Genomic DNA, 12,792 nt, shown 5'->3' with positions numbered 1-12,792 from the left:
CCTCCCAACCAATTTCAGAAATGGAACAAAAGCTCCGTAACAGTCTTCAAAGAATGATTTTGAATTTTAAAAATTCTGAATTATAAAAATTATGGTCTTGGCAAAAAAAAAAAAAACAAAAAAACAAAAAACCACACACACACATAGGAGATTATGATTTCCCGTCAGGGCACCTGGGTGGCTCAGTTGAGCGTCCGACTCTGGGTTTTGGCCCAGGTCACGGTCTGGGTGTCGTGGAATTGAGCCTCACAGCGGGATTCTCTCTCTCTCCCTCTGCCCCTTCTGCTCACAGACGTGCACTCTGTCCCTCAAATAAATAAATAAAATCTTAAGGGGCACATGAGTGGCTCAGTCGGTTAAGCATCTGCCTTTGGCTCAGGTCATGATCCTGGGGTCCTGGGATTGAGCCCCACATCAGGCTCCCTGCTCGGTGGGGATCCCACTGCTCCCTCTCCCTGTGCTGCTGCCCCTGCTTGTGTGCTCGCTCTCTGTCAAATAAATAAAGAAAAATCTTAAAAAAAAAAGCGCTTTCCCTTCATAGGAAACAACCAGTCCCAATGAGCTATCCAGATGTCCACCTGAGTGTCTCCACCTGTCTTGTGACCTTTCCTTACTCCTTAGTGATTGCAGTGGCCGGAGGTCATGTCAGAACTGACTCTTAATGTGATCTCACAACCCGTCTTTTCACTCGACAAATATTGTTTCTGTTTTTGTTTTTTTAATTCAAATTCAATGAGTTAACATGTACTGCTTATTGGTTTCAGAGATAGAAGCCAGCAATTCTCATCAGTCTTATAGAACACCCAGTGCTCATCACATGTCCTCCTTAATGCCCATCACCCAGTGGCCCCGTCCCCCCACCCCCAGCACTCCATAGCGCCTATTGCTCCTGCTACTCACACCCTCTTGCCCCGTTTTATTCGGACTCCTACTGCCCCCTGGTCACGTCTTCGCCGGCCTCTCTCCCCCGCCCGACCTTCCGACTCCATGTCCCTCGGGGTGCTCCGGGAGTAGCCTCTCCCCTCGGTCCGCTACTCTCCAGGGTGACTTCACCGCCTACCGTGACGCGTGGCCCCACCTCTAGTTGAACCCCGGCCGTGTCCACTTGGGTTCCCGGAGGTCAAACTGAGCACATCCAACAGGGACGCCCATCCTCCTCAATCTCCAAACCTGCTCCACTCCTGCGTCCCCAGCGACACCATATACGGGAACCCTGGGTAATACCGAGGGTTCTCATCTCCTCCACGCGGCCCGCCAGCAAGGAGCAACGCTTCCACACGCTACACTTCTCTCATCCCCACCGCAGCTAGAGTACAGGCCGCGCCCCTGCTCAGATTACTGCAGAAGCTTCCGTCATGACGGGGCTTCTGCCCACCGTTCTCCTCCCCACCCCCCACAATCCTGACAGGACTCTGAGCCGGTCTTCTCAAGTGAAAATCTTGCTTCACGCCCTTGCTTCAAACTCTTCAATGACCCTCTGATGTCCTCAGGAAAAGGCCATCTCCTTAACAGGAAGTGCAGGATGCTTCACCATCTGGCTCACTTGTCGTCCCTGGTCGGTCGGTTGGTCGGTCGGTCTCTCTCTCCCTCTCTCTCTCTCTCCAGACTGAACTACTTGTAATCAATTCCTCAAACGGGACAGGATTCTGGGCACACTGTTCCTCTAACCAAGTAGTCTAGTTCCTGCCACTCCCCCCGACCCTCAAACGAAGGTCATCCCCTCAGCTCTCAGCCTGTTTGACACCGGATCAGACCTCCTCTCCCCCAGTGCTGAGGCGGGTGACGCCTCCACATTCTCCCCTATCACCCGCACTTCTCCCAGCACAGAGCTTCCCGGGCTCTCTCGTGGTCTGTTCGCCACTCAGGGAAGCAGCGCAACAACCCAGCTGACCATGCAGGCTCCTGAGGCAGACAGCTGTGGGCCTGAAAACCTCCCCCACCTCTCATTGGCTCTAGGACTTTCAGCAAGTCAGACCGTTTCTGGCCCTTGGGCTCCTCATCCAGAAGGTGAGCTAGGACTACCTACCTCGCACACCTGCTGCAGACACTCCATCTGACAGTAAGGAACAACCCGGCGACTGGCACCTAAGAAGCACCCAGTAAGTGGTACTTTCTAGCTCCTATTGTAATGGAGCTCTCTGGGAGCCCGGACCAATTATATCATGATTTTCCCAGCATTCAGGGTAGGCACCCAGGAAATACACGTTGATGAATGGACAGAGAATGCACGACAGGGGAAAAAGCTCAATGAGGACTCGGAGGTCTCAAGGCCAGGCCCTCAGATTTGACGGGATATCTAAATCACGTGAAAGCATTTTAAAAAAGAAAATGGTACTATTTTCATAGGCAGTTACAATCGGCTTGCTAGATGCTGCTTCGTGTGTACAGCTGACTCAAGCCTCACAATCCTAGGAGGCAGATATCAGAACTTCTTTTCTACACTCCCGGAAGCTGAGACACAGAGAAGTACCGCATCTATGATTCTCGAAGGCCAGTGAGTGGCAGAGCCAGGAGTCAAACCTTGCCAGGCCGGCACCACCGAATCTACCCTAGAACGTTCCTCCCTGCTACCTTTCAAATAAGATCAGATGAATAAAGAAAGGGTAGTTGTGAGGACAGAACCACCAGGCACACCCCCTGGCAGGATAAAAGGAACTGCAAAAGTCCCAGAAGCAGCATGATGACAGATGAGGTCCCAGATGGAAGAAACTATGTTAAAAAGCCTCTGGCGATAAGAACCGAGGAGAGGATTCGTGACCTCGTGTGCATCGTGACCTTCAGAGAGAGAGTCACCGAAGTGGTGAGAGCAAACAAGAACAGAAGAGGATTTTAAGTGGATAAACAAAGAAGGAAGGCACCAGAGTATCCCTGTAGGTTTGGCAGCAAAACCAAAGCAAAGCTTGCAAGCAGAGGCGGGAAAAAGCCAGTAGAGAAGAAACTGAAGATGGCAAAGACCGAGAAATAAAAGATGCCACCGGGTTTACAGCACCTTTTACGGACGTTGGTGTGCGGCGGCACCTACCTTAGGTTCTATTTAAGTAACCTCTACACCACTCCAACTAACCAGCAAGTCACGTGCTCTTCCGACTGAACAAGCCAGGCACCCCTAAAATACACTACACCTTTTTAAAACTAAGATGACCCCACAATGTTTTCTACTAAGAAGAAAAACACCTGCCCAGCAACCTCCGTATGGGGCCTAGGTACGCTCACATCCGCGCACACCAACAAGGGCGAGAGGACAGCTCCAAGGCCCTGAGTTGTTCCTCTGCATGGTCACGGCGCGTGTGCGAACGGGCCGCTGGGGACCAGGGGGCCCGGTGAGTGGGGGTCGATCAACATTCCCCCCACCTGCCTCAGCCTAAGAGCCACCTGGCACGTCTCTAGCCCAGGCTGCGTCTCTGGAGAGCCTGACCCTACTGGTCCTGGTGTGTAATCCTCAACAAGTGCCCCCAGGTGATCAGGCAAGTTTAGGAACTTAACGCAAATGCCCAGCGCCGGCCAAGTGCGCCCCGTGGCCCGGCTCCCGTCCCCCGGACGTCAGGCTTCCACGCCCCGGCAAATGCACTCGAGGGTCCCGGCGCTGACCTGTGTCCTTCCCGTCGGCCCCGAGCGGTCACGCGCCGCGAACACAGCTCCCTGCCCGGCCTACGCTTCTCCCGGTAACGCGGCCGCCGCTCTCCGCAGCCGTCCGCCGATCCGGGAAGCACCGGAGGGGCGCGCGTCTCCAGGCGGGAAGCGACTGCACCCGCAGGGGAGCCAGCCCCGGCGAGACCCGCCTCGTCCGCGCGAGGGGCCGCGCACCCCGAGGCCGGGGACCCCGGCGAGGTCGCCGCGGACGCCCGGAGGAGCCGCTGCGCAGGCCCGGGGCAGCCGGGCACGGGTTCCCCAGGCCCGGGACGCCGCGGCCGGAGGGGAGAAACGGGGCGGACCCCCGTCGGCCCGGACGCCCGAGGCCGAGGCGAGCTGGCGCAAGCGACGCGACCCGGGGGCGGCCGGGACCCCCCCCCCCGGGAGCCCGGAGCGGAAGGGGGCCGCTGAGACGCGCGCGGAGCGGAGGCCGGAGCGGCCCCGCCGCCGTGTCCTCACCTCACGGGCCCCGGCGGGCTCCGCGGGCCGCAGCACAAGCCCCGGCGGCAGCGGGGCAGCAGCCACAGCAGTTGCCGGGAGCGGTCCCGGCGCCAGAACCGGGGCCGAGGAGGCAGCGAAGGGGGCGGGGCGGAGGGAGTAAAAAGTTCCGGGGAAGCCCGGGACCGCGACCTTCCGCGCTTTACGGCCCCCAGCAAGGGTACGCCGGCGCCCGGCCGTCGCTGCCGCGCACGCGCGCGCCGTGACGTCCCCGAGGCGGCCCCGCCCCTGCCACGTGGGGCTTGTTTGGGTCTCGCGAGGCCCCGCCCCGGGGCTCTGGGCAGCGCTGGGCCGCGGGCTCGCGGCTGGGAGTGGGGGCGGGGGCTGGGGCTCGGCCGCCCGCCCGCTTGACCCCGACGGGCGGAGCCGGGACGTCCGCCGTCCGCAGAAGGGCGCGCGGGACCGGCGGGCGCTCGGCGCCTCCTGGGCGAGGCTCTGGCGGGGCGCGGCCGAGTCCCGCCTGCCGGCCCGGCCTGACCTCGGAGCGCGACTGGAGACCCCGAGCTGCGGCCCGACGTCACTCCGCGTCCCCGGCTCGTCGCGGTCGCGGGAAGGGGGCTCCTTGCGCCCGCCCCGAGGTGCCCGCCGCCGCCGCCCGCGCTCCCCGTGCGCGGCCCGGTTCCCTTCCCCGGGGAGCGCCGCGCCGCGCCTGCGCCTGCGCCGTCCGTCGGGCCGCTGCGGTTCCCGCCCGTTGCAGGCCCGGCCCTCCCTCCGCAGCGCCGCGGTCGTGGGCCGGGCGGGCTCCCCGGCGCTCGGAGCCCGGCCCGGCGCGGCGTGCAGTCCGCCCCCCGAGTGGGCAGCGTGCTCGGGCTACGGCGGCCCGTGCCGGCTGCGCCTCGTCCTCCTTTCCCGCCCGTGGGATCCGAGCCCCGGCCCCGCGCAGGCCCCTGGCGTCCCTGCGGCCCCTTTCGGCCGAGGCGCCCGCGTCAGGGAGGGGCGGGCCAGCGCGGGCCGCGGGGCTCCAGGCCGCCCGCCAGCTGCAGACGTGGCTCCCCGCGGGGCCGCCGCTTCACTCGCACGACGCGGCGCCCGAGTTCTGGCTGCTGAGCCCGGAGACTCCGGGAGCGCAGAGGACGTGCTGGACTCGGTGCTGGAGAAACGATCGAGCATTCTAGCCAAGGGCTGAGAGCTTGGGGCCACCCGACTGGCCCGAAGACGAGCGACTAGACGAACCCATCCGAGGTGTATTCCTGGGGAGCCAGGCCCGATGGCCGGACGCGGCAGTGTGGGGAGAAAACCTCGCAGCTTCCCGGCCGAGCGGCGTGACCATGCCATGCCGCGCCGCTCGTGGGCTAAGGACTGGGAGGAAGCCCGCTGTCCGCACGGAGCGGAGGGTGCCGCGCGGTGACCGTCGAGGCGTGGATTCCCTGCGGGCGACGCGCAGCGAGGAGCGGTCGGCACAGCTTTCCCTCTTCCCTCAACCCATGACCATCACACATGTCTTCATAGGACCTTCTCCTGCTGCTCGGACTCAGCTTTGCAACCCTCGGGGACAGAGATTGCAAGGGGTGGGGAGGGGGTATTTTTAGCATCTGTTTCAAAAGATCTGTGCCGGGATTTCCTTTGCACACCAAGACCTGGAGCCGAGGTCTCCGGCCTTAAGGCCCCGGAATGTCCCCTGGGGGGTGTAGACAGGAAGAACAAAAAGTAACTTCACTCATTCTGAGGGTTCCCGTCCTCGCCCCATAGCTTCCAGTCCCCAGATCAAAGGCCTTTCTGCAGCTTGTTTCAATCAAGGGGTTTCTAGCAGCACAGTGAACGCTTTGTTCTCCGGTCTACTCTTAGGATACGGGAAATGCCATTGTGATTAGGGCACAGGGCTGTAACTCCTTATTTACGTTTGTAAATGTGCAGTGCCTCAGCCCCTTTCTACCCCCCTGTAGGGTCGGCACGAGGTCCCGAGGACATTTAAGGCACTTTCCCGCGTGGGTCTTTCTCAGCAGCCCTGTGACTTTAGGCACCCAGAATGACCAGCGTTTCCGACTCCACGAACGCAGTGGGAACATCGTGCCCTGTGTTTCGATCAAGCCGATTTTATTTTATTTTATTTTAAAGATTTTATTTATTTATTCATGATAGTCACAGAGAGAGAGAGAGAGGCTCAGAGACACAGGCAGAGGGAGAAGCAGGCTCCGTGCACCGGGAGCCCGACGTGGGATTCGATCCCGGGTCTCCAGGATCGCGCCCTGGGCCAAAGGCAGGCGCCAAACCGCTGCGCCACCCAGGGATCCCGATCAAGCCGATTTTAATTAAGATGTTCTTTGCCTGCTACTAGGTTTGTAAATGAATAAACACACATTTTAATCACTCTGGCCGTGTCCACTTGGGAAAAGTCCTTCATCTCTAGTGATTTATGTATGTATTTGCCATCACAAGGATAAACATTGTACGTAAGACCATTTGCATCTGTTACCAGAGTGTGAAACGGAATTTGGACACCGAGGTACAGCACACACAGGCATCGTATCACCCGCCATCAGTGGTGGCTTGGCTGGAGACAGAAAGCCTCCCTTCCTCCTTCTGAAGGTCATGAGGGCACACACCTAAACCTTTAACCCACAAAACAGTGAACTAGTCCAGTTAAGTGCTCAGCGTGTGGTAGATGCCAGCGGTGGTGCCCTAGAATCACCCGGGGACACCTAAAGCAATCTCCTCTGAGCGAACTGGAATCAGCGAGGCTGGAGGTCTGATCACTACTTCCCAGGGGATTTCCAGGAACTTCTCTTGTGTCTAGATACCACTGCATGACGACTGTGTAAGAATCTGGAGGGGAGCCCTGGTGGCTCAGCAGTTTAGCGCTGCCTTCCACCCAGGGTGTGACCCTGAAGACCCGGGATCGGGTCCCACGTCAGGCTCCCTGCATGGAGCCTGCTTCTCCCTCTGCCTGTGTCTCTGCCTCTCTGTTTATGTCTCTGTGTCTCTCGTGAATAAATAAATAAAATCTATAAGATATTTATGATAAAGAATCTGGAGGACAAATGGTAGTTGTTGAGAGGTGTGTGGGTTAGAAAGGATTTTTGCTGGTTCCTAAGCAGGACAAGGTTTTTCTTACACATCATCCCATGTGGTCTTTATGACAGTCTTAGGAGGTGAGGTTTTAGCAGATGATGTAGACTCAGAGGTTAGCTGACTTTTCCAAGATCTCAGGGCTTGTGTGACGGTCTAGGAAACGGAGCCGAGGTTGTCCATCTGAACCCAAAGGTCTTTGCCCCGTAGCAGAAGGCATGCGGCCAGGAGGACTTGGGGCTGGTGGCTGGGTCTCCAATGCTGCAGACAGAGAGACGGAACAGAGCACGGCCTGTACCAGCGAGGAGCTCCACTGGCTGTGGTCCGTGGGCATCCGCGGCTCCTCGTTCCTCTGCCAGGTGACCCGGCAGTGCATGGACGTGCTGGAGTCTAGCTCTCGTCCTGTGAGCTTGGTTGGCTTCAGCCACGCTGAGACCTTTCTTTAAAAGACAGGCAGCAGCCACGGTGTGCGGGTCTGCAGCGAGGCCTTAAGCGAACTGTGCACGCTCATTAGCCCTGCTGGGGGCTGCTCTTCATCAGAAGACGGTGCGCCCTGTGTAGCCACCGTGTCGTGGAGGGTCACGCAGGATGAGAGACGCGGGAAACAGATCTGACCTCGACCTGAAGCCGAGTGCACTGACCCACAGCCTGAAGCAGCTGCCCGGCCTAACCGCAGTCCCCTGCGGGCCCGTAAGCATGAGACGAAATGCTTGTGCAAGGCAGCAGGTCTTGGGCTGGTTTGTGGGCCGCCTCTTGCAGCAAATGGAGGGTCTCCGCCAGTGTCGGCGTGTCGGAATGATGCCACCGGTCCCCAGCCCCTCGAGGAATTCTCCACTCGCTGCAGCCTGGACTCACTGGTCTTTATTCGGCTCACCTCGCCGACGTTCCAGCAGCTCCATGCGGGGATCCCGTAGGCTGACACGGCACGAACACCCTCATCGTCTTGTCCCGCACATCTACTCTTATTTCGCTTCCACAAACGGTGGACCGAACTACAAACCAGGGAGCCATCTGGTGGCTCCACTCACTGCTCCCTGAACCTCCAGCTCATCGGCCACACAACCAAGTCTGTGTCCCCGTATCTCTCGTCTCTTCTGGCCTCTGCTTTGCCAGCATCCCTTGCTTTGGTGACCATCTCTGAGAAGATGTCCCTGCTTCTCGTGTCACCCCATCCTCGCTCTGCAGGATTATCTTTCCAACTACGTCCAATCATTTTACTCGCTGGCTGACTTAGCACATACACCTGACTCCCTGTTGTGGGGGAGACCGTTCACACTCTTTGGTGTGCAGAGCAGGGTTCATGGTGGCCCTGGGGCCCAACTGCGAGTGACCCTCCGGCCCGAATCCTGCCCCATTTAGCCCCTGTGCGCAGCTCATCTTGTCTCGTATCTTGCTCTCAAGCCACACTCAGCCAAACCCCTCATTTGCTCGCTAAGCTGCCCTTCCTGGCACCTGCCCTTCTGTGTTTGGGAAAGAATTCTGAATTTAGAATCAGATGGACCCTCACGGCCCTTCCACTCAGCTTGGCACCCCTCCAGAATTTCTGAACCTCGGCACACCATCACCAGCTTGTCGTCGGTGGAGCCTTTCCTTCCCAGGACACCTGGATCCCTCGGGGGTGCCCGCTCTACTCCTTCCACCTCTGTCTTTGCCCTTCTCCCCGACTCGTTCTATCAGTCCCTCCGAGGAACTGGCTTCTCTGAGCCCCCAACACCTAGTATCGTGCCTGGCATCTAACAGATGATGGAACGAATGGGGGAAAGTGCGAGCAAAAGTTCCATTTGCCAATCTGTAAAATGGGGATAATATCCTGGCCTCAGAGAACAGCGGGCATTTGGTTTCTGCCCTTGGCCCTCTGTGTGACCAGTAGGTGGCGCTGTGATCTACGAATTCACGTTTCCTGGGGCCTCTGGGGCCTACATCTGGAGTGCAGGTGGTCTGGATGAACTAAAACCCAAATCAGACTAATCAAACCTCCCCCTGAGAGGTGCTAACCCATGCGGCCCCTGTCCTCTGGGCGGGGGCGGGCGGGACGCAGCGGAGAGGCTCCTTCTGCAGCCTTGAATGGAGGGACATGCCCATTCCTCCCGCTGTGCTCCCCTGGGGAGGCTCCGTGGAGTTAGGGACCCTCAGACACTTGGATCTGGGGCCTCATCTGACTCGGACCCTCATCGTTCAAGGTGAAAGGGCCATTGTCCTGTTTGGTTAAGAACATGACTTTGGAGCTGACCTGGCCTGGGTCCGAATGCCCGCACCGCCTCACCCTTGGTGTATGACCCTGGGACGGTACCTTTCCTGAGCCACCTGTGTAGTAGTCACCCATCACCGATAGAGACTATCGGGAAAGAGACCGGGTTCTATAGGATGTGTATATATAGAGAGATTTATCTAAAGATTTGGCTCACCCGACCGTGGGGGCTGGCAGGTCTGAAACCTGCAGGCAGGCAGGCGGGGTGGGGACCCCAAGGAATAGTTGATGCCGAGATCTCCAGTTCAAGGGTAGTCTCGGGGCAGCATTCCTTCCCCTCTGGAGACCTTCGTCCTTGGATGCCCAGCTCCGCTCCTACAGGCTCCGGCTTGGAACCTCACAGCAGCCTCCCAGGGAAGCTGGGACCCTGCATGCGTCTAGTCTCTCCAGCCCATGACCGCGAGGGACCGATTCCCTCCAGTCTTGAGGAACAAAGGCAGCTGGGACCCCTGGCCACAGAGGGGAGTGTCAACACGGGGGCTCCTGGCCAGAGTCTCACCACAGCAGAGATGCCCCACTTGTGACAGAGACTCCCCACTTGTGACAGGCTCTCCTGCTCCTGCAGCTTCTCAAATGGAAGTTCGGCAGCATCATGGGAGGGACATCCCAGTGGCAACAAGCATGGAGCATGGGAAAGCACGACCCCGGGGCACCTGGGTGGCTCAGCGGTTGAGCATCTGTCTTTGGCTCAGGCCATGATCCCAGAGTCCTGGGATGGAGCCCTCCATTGTGATCCTGGCTCAGCAGGGAATCTGCTTCACCCTCTCCCTGTGCCCCACTCCCCTGCTCATGCTTGCTCTCCCTCCCTCCCTCCTCTCTCTCTCCAATAACCTAAAAAGAAAACCAAAAGCAAACAAACAAAAGCAAGTGCCCATTCTCCTTTCCAAACCTCCTTAGTGCAGAGGTCTGGGCCTGACGACACACCTGCCTGTTCTAGGCTCCACCTTTTTCTCTCAAAATGCTTTGTAAACGTGAGGTCCCTATACTCTCCTCAGCAGGCGTTAGGCACAGACTCTCCTTATGACCTGGTGCCACACCTCGTCCCAAATGTAAAATTCCCTTTGCCTGGCTGGGACCTGCTTGCCTCCCCCAGGCGGGATGCCAGGTGTCAGACTGCGGCTACTCAGCCTGCCAGGAACCAAGAGGAACAAGAGAGGGGGATGCAGCCTCAGGCTCCTGCCCACTGCAAGCCCCACCGCACCAGCCGAGGCAGAGGCAGGATCTGGGGTCTCTGGAGGGTGAGGGACCCCTCCGGCACCCAGGAGCCCTCCCCAGAGAAGCAGCCCTGGCCTAAGGGAGCCGGCCTTGGGCAACGCTGGTCTCCTGCCGCCCCAACCATGCAAAGGCCTTGGGTCTTACTCTTTTTCTAAGAGCTTAAGCATACGCTTTTGGTGACTGAATTTTTTAATTTTATGTTTATTTTTTATCAAAATAATGCGGATACTAGTTTTTAAGTCAAGCAAAACTACAAGGCTGATGATGGTAAACAGCAGTTCCCCGACCAAGCCCACCCGTGGGATTCTCGGCCAACTCTCGCAGCTCTTTCTTCTGGTGCTAAGTCCATCTCCTCACCCACCCTTATACTGCTGTTTCTCATACTTTAAGTTCAGAAATCCTCCCCTGACTTACACCATGATGTAGCTCTCACACCACACACATACTCCTTCCCCCCACTTGCCACCTATATTTTTATTTTATCTTTTTAAATATTTTATTTATTTATTCATGATAGACATAGAGAGAGAGAGAGGCAGAGACACAGGCAGAGGGAGAAGCAGGCTTCATGCAGGGAGCCCGACATGGGACTCCATCCTGGGTCTCCAGGATCAGGCCCAGGGCTGAAGGCGGCGCTAAACCGCTGAGCCACCCAGGCTCCCCACTAGGTCCCTTTTAATGCTGACTGGTTCTATATTATGGCCACACACAGTTTATCAGTTCAACATTCAAGGGACCCGTGGGTTGTTTCCAGCTTTGGGCGCTCACTTGGGGCCAAGTATGGACGTGTGTGTCCATCTCTCTTGGGCAGTTAACTAGAAGCAAAATTTCTGGGATTCACAATAAGCATATATTTAACTTTTAAGAGACTGTCAAACTATTCCAAAGTGTCCTTTTTTTTTACATTGCCACCGGCAATATATGCAATTTCTGATCTCACTACATCTCGCTAAATCTTGGGAGTGCCTATCTCTTAGACTATTCTCATTTTCCTGGATATGTAATTGTATCTCATTGTGGCTTTATTTTTCATTTTTTAGTGACTAATGTTTAACATCTTTTCATGTGTTTTTCTCCATTCATACATCTTTTGTGTGAAATAGCTATTAAAATCTTAAGCCCATTTTTTAAAATGGTCCTTTATCTTCTCATTGTTTCGTTGTAAGTGTCTTTGAGTACTGCATGTAAGTCCTTTACCAGAGATAGTATTTAAAAATATTTTCTCCCAGTGTGAGGCCTCTCTTTTCATCTTCATGTGATGGCTTTGAGAACCAAAACTTTTTAATTTTTACTAAATCTGCTTTCACAATTGTTTGTTTTATGGGTTGTCTTTTTTGGTGTGATATCTTTTTTTTTTAAGATTTTATTTATTTATTTATTCATGAGAGACACAGAGAGAGAGAGAGAGGCAGAGACATAGGCAGAGGGAGAAGCAGGCCCCACGCAGGGAGCCCGGTGTGGGACTCGATCCCAGTACCATGGGATCACACCCTGGGCCAAAGGCAGGCACTAAACCGCTGAGCTGTCCAGCGGTTTACAGGATCCCCTGTAGTTGTTTATTAAAAGAAATTTTTTAATTGTACAATCATGTCGATAAGCAGCTTTATTCATAATAGACAAAAGCTTAAAACAACTCAAATGTTCCTCAACAGGAGAATGAAAATATAATTAACTACTACCAGCAACCAAAAACAAACAGGGGCACCTAGGTGGCTCAATCAGTTAAGCATCCAACTCTTGGTTTCGGCTCAGGTAGTGATAATAGGATTGGGAGATCCAGCCCCTGCATCGGACTCCGCTGTGATCTCAGTGTCTGCTGAAGTTTCTGTCTCCCTCTCCCTCTCCCTCTGCCTGTCCCTGCCTCATGTGCATGTGCATGTGCACGCACACTCTCTCTCATAAACAAATTTAAAAAACCAAGAAACAAACGACAAAAACAACCTACTGAAACAGACCACAACATAGATGAACCTCACAGACATGATGGAGGGTAAAGGAATCTAGGCCTTAAAGTGTACATATCCTAGGAGATGGTTTATACAAAATTCAGAATGATAAAACCAATTGACAGTGATAGAAACCGAAGAGAAGTTGCTTCCTGGGCAAATCCGCCATCTAGGAAGGGAGGTGCCCCTTCTCCACACCCACCCCAAACACTCAGCAGGCTCCCGTAAAAAGCCTAGGCCCGGGAAGCA

At 56.2% G+C, this 12,792-nt stretch overlaps 1 protein-coding gene across 2 annotated transcripts in view; it reads right to left on the bottom strand.

The window, feature by feature from the left end:
• PDPR (pyruvate dehydrogenase phosphatase regulatory subunit) overlaps positions 1-4,290 on the bottom strand; it is a 36,356-nt gene extending 32,066 nt beyond the window's left edge. Inside the window, exon 1 of one of the 2 annotated variants that reach the window (XM_072818347.1) lies at positions 4,090-4,290. The gene's annotated coding sequence lies outside the window, so the exon portion shown is untranslated. Of the gene's footprint in view, positions 1-3,588; positions 3,726-4,089 lie in introns of those variants that run through there. The other variant, XM_072818355.1, reaches the window with a different exon arrangement.
• Positions 4,291-12,792: the final 8,502 nt, after the last annotated feature.

This window comes from Canis lupus, chromosome 3 (genome assembly GCF_048164855.1).
Source record: "Canis lupus baileyi chromosome 3, mCanLup2.hap1, whole genome shotgun sequence".
Taxonomy (NCBI): Eukaryota; Metazoa; Chordata; class Mammalia; order Carnivora; family Canidae; genus Canis; species Canis lupus.
The sequence above is the reverse complement of the archived record's forward strand: the minus strand, read 5'-3'. Positions and strand labels throughout refer to the sequence as shown.